Raw genomic sequence first — 4,090 nt, 5'->3', positions numbered from 1 at the left:
ATCCTCAACATATTTTTCGATCATCTCCTCGACATTCTCATCGGGATACTTTGACATGGTATAGATCACGCGATAGCGGTACATGTTCGGAATACACGTTGGCCAGTGTTCAGAACCAGAAGAGAGTTTGTTGTACCTGTAAACATTATATACGCTGAACGGTTCCTCCTTCGTCATTATGTGTTCATTGATAAGTCTACCTAAGACACCTAAAACATCATGTATTATGCTCTTCCCCAAATACTAGTGTTATAATAGAGCTGAATGGTCGTGATCAATTTAGACTGAGTTAATATCTAAAGATGAAGAGATATGCATATAAAATAGTAAAAATATTCAAATTTTAAACTTTAAATATTTCGAATTTCCTTACTATTACTCCTAACAATTGCTAATAGTAAATAATATCCCACTTTAAAAAAAGAAAAATGAATAATTTGTGGACCATCCAGTTGATAATATTTCTATAAGTTTTAGGAAATTAAAAAAAAAACAAATGGATTCTTGTTGTTTTATATTTTAACACAATTTTAGCTTGAAATGTTTCTACAGTAAAACTTTTCGATAAAACGTAAAATACGAACAATCTTCCCCAAATGTAATCTCTAACCACTGGTGGTTGCCTATACTTCCCATACTTTCCACCACAAAGTGTGTTACGTTGTAACAGCCTTCTCTGAAATCAGAAGTCAAAGATATCCATGTATTTAATATCAACCTTAAATAAAACTTAATGTGCATACAATCCTACAGAAGATCGCAATATTTAGTTAAAAAAAATAAGTTAGCTAAGGGTTTGTTCACTTCATTTGCTTTTTAATCCGCCCAGCTTATTTGATATGGAGGATGATTACAAATATAGTCAAAAATAGTCAGTGGCCGACCGTATATCATTCTTAAACTGTAAAAAACTCAATGTTTTGAAAAAATCCATTGAAAAAAATACTTTTTATCTCACTTTCTTCAGATGTACATGTATATTAACGATGCAGGGTAAGTCATGAAAACAACGATAAAAATCAATCAAAGTTATTGATAAATTAACTCCTTTTCTCAGTCATTATTTTGTTTTATTCAACTGCGTTTGAATCATAGTACATGTTTGTCTATTTTAGTTTTGAAAAAAGTTTTCATTGAACTATAAAATGCCTAACTAATCAAACAGTCCATATATCCTTAAGGAAATAAAATGTTTTCAATTTGTTATTTGTAAATATTCCGCCTACAAATAATACAAACGGTATTTGATATTTCACACTATTGATATTCTGCAAAATGTTGATTTGATCCGAACATCTTTACAATAACACATATTAAGACAATATTTCAACATAAAAGATATTAATTAAATATGCTTTGTTGTTAATAACAAAAACTATTACCCGTCGTATCTGGTTTCATAATTGGTAAACCATCCCTCTGAGCCGATCGTATAGTGTACAGAGACATACTGGTCTTCAGACCTTGGATGATTGGTCAGCCACACATACATATTTGCATCGGTGGAAAGGACGCCATAGCACTGAAATATATCAAGGACATCAGTTATCAACTCATGAATTGGATTTAAAGAAAAAAATCTTTAGTCTTTATATAAGTTAATATTAATTCCTTGCCAAATGTTTTCAACACTTACCTGTATGATTAAGTTAATACAAGCAATGCACTAGATGTGCAATATATAAATTTGAAGTAAATGAATATCATATTTAGACTGTATAATACTTTAACCTTCAGATTTTTAAGTGAAATTATAACGGTGTTTGATGACATGAATGATGACATATTAATTTTACTCACTACCAGGCACAATACCAACAAATGATCAATGCTCGCCATTTCAGGTGTATTTCTTAGCCGAATAGTAAGGTATGCTTTACACTTTTATATACTGTTGAAATAAGATAAGGACCGCCCATAATACAAAAAATATAAGTCGATTGAAACACATAAGAAAAGTTATTCTTAGAAATAGATAATTTGTGCAGCTGTTATCAAATACTTAGACAAAAAGATCCTTTGTGGAAAAAGGCCTACTTTATTATGCCTGTTGCAAAACCTGACTGAAACAAATGTTTTGTTCTTGTAACACAATTTGAAGCGATTAAAACATTTCATGTTAATAAAGTAACAATTCTTATCATAAGCGTCTTTTATTTTCAAATTTACAAAACTGGTACATAAGCAATTTTAGATTGACCAATAAACTAAATAATTTCAAGTTATCTGTAATACTCTTTGCCGGTTAGACATAAAAGTGGGCACAATATTTTAAAAATGTCTATATTTTATTTCACATTAAGCAAAGGAGACATACAAAATGATACCAATTAATCTCAAGATATCTATGATATTTGAATTTTAGTAGAAGAAACATACACAATGATACCCATTAAGGTACATGTATCAATAATATTTTAATTTTAGCAAATGAAAGATACTAACTAACACCCGTTAATCTCAAGATGTCTCTAATATTTGACTTCTAGCAGAAAAGACATAAAAAAAATGATACCCATTAATATCAAGGTATATTTAAATTTTAGCAAAGCGCAACTATGTTAAGGCTGTTCTAAGTTAAATTCATTTTGGTAAACGATACTTCTCTAATAAACGACAAAATACTTTATACGGTCAAATGTTTATAAATTTCAATCACATAAATTAACAGCGACATCCAACACCATAGTTGATGCATTTTTTGTGATGTCATATGTTCTTGAACTCTTGAAGTGCGTATCCTAACACAGATGATCTCTAAAAATTGAATCAGTGTAAGTGATTAATGACATAAAATCAAAAATATTTTATGAAAAAATCCTTCCATAAGTAATTTTCTCTACAGTTCTTCCTGGGGGGGGGGTCATATAATTATTTCATTCATTTGATATATTGCCAAAACAGTTTGCACCATCATCAAAGTTAGGCTCATTTTTACCTTTAGAACGCGAATTTACAAAAAATTGGTCAAATGGTAGTTTTCCCCCAGCATGATTCACATTTGTACTTATTTTTTTTCCCAATTCCACGTAAAATATATTAAGATTGTATTGATCTTTCACTTGCACCAAGCTGTTTTTACATGCATATTAATTACTCAATTCATAAGTTTTCAGGTAGGAGGCGGAGTCTCCTACCATTAGTTTATCGATAGTTATTTACCAAATACAGTGCTTTCAAATCGCTGATTTTTTGTACTCAGTATTGAAATATTGATATTAGTTTCACCAGTAATAACAACAGCTTTTAAGTAAATGGAATCAAGCCGTTTTCCAATGTTCAATAAAATTCACCTCTATTATGTTTCGATACATTCCCTGAGAACAATCGAAAGAAATGCAGATCGTGACATCGGAGTTAATTATGACGTCATATTTTATGACAAGTGACTTTATACAAATTATAATAATATTTTGATTTGAGCAAAGAAGCCACATAAAATGATAACCATTAACCTCAAGTTGTCTATATTATGTGATTTTAGCATAGGAGATCATCCATTATCGAAGTATCTATAATATTTGAATTTTAGCAGAGAATACATACACAGTGATACCCAGTTATCTCAAGGTATCTATAATATTGAATTTTAGCAGAGAGTAATACACGGGGATATTTATTTCATTGTCTTTTCTACAAAGGGATTGTCTTTTTCAGGTCCAGGTTTTCAGCTGATCAATGTCTGTACAATTGCGTGCAGTGCTGCTCAGTGCCATATACAGAGGTGTACTGTGGGTTACAGTGTTAGTAAGGGCCCCTCTAGTTCTGCGCATGCTAAGTATGTAAATTGAACGGATTTAAAGTAACACAAAAAACAAGAGCTAAGCGCGTTCCGTCATATTACAGAGTAGTCTTTGAATCATGAACTCTTCAGTACTTCAATGTTTAATCTTCTAAAAGAACTTGTTTGCCGCTGCCAACTACTATCAGTACTATTGTGCTACTATATATGTCCAAAGATTGTCTTGCTCAGTAAATGCTACTTAACAAATATCAGATGCAGTTCATTGCGAATCCCTTTTTGCAACAAAATCAATGCATGCCCCATTGGTTCCACAAATTCTAGATTTTCTCTATTATTGCCAAAATT

The 4,090-nt window shown here is 31.0% G+C and overlaps 1 long non-coding RNA gene across 1 annotated transcript; it reads right to left on the bottom strand.

Annotated features, from left to right (window-relative positions):
- Positions 1-545: 545 nt before the first annotated feature.
- LOC117683821 (uncharacterized) lies at positions 546-1,853 on the bottom strand. The gene is made up of 3 exons (XR_010710264.1): positions 1,801-1,853; positions 1,383-1,522; positions 546-676 (listed from the first exon to the last, which is right to left on the bottom strand). It is a non-coding gene; the product is annotated as an uncharacterized lncRNA (long non-coding RNA).
- Between the last annotated feature and the right edge of the window lie 2,237 nt (positions 1,854-4,090).

The sequence above is a fragment of the Magallana gigas genome, chromosome 10, assembly GCF_963853765.1.
Source record: "Magallana gigas chromosome 10, xbMagGiga1.1, whole genome shotgun sequence".
Taxonomy (NCBI): Eukaryota; Metazoa; Mollusca; class Bivalvia; order Ostreida; family Ostreidae; genus Magallana; species Magallana gigas.
Note: the sequence above shows the minus strand (reverse complement) of the source record. Positions and strands in the feature narration are given on the sequence as shown.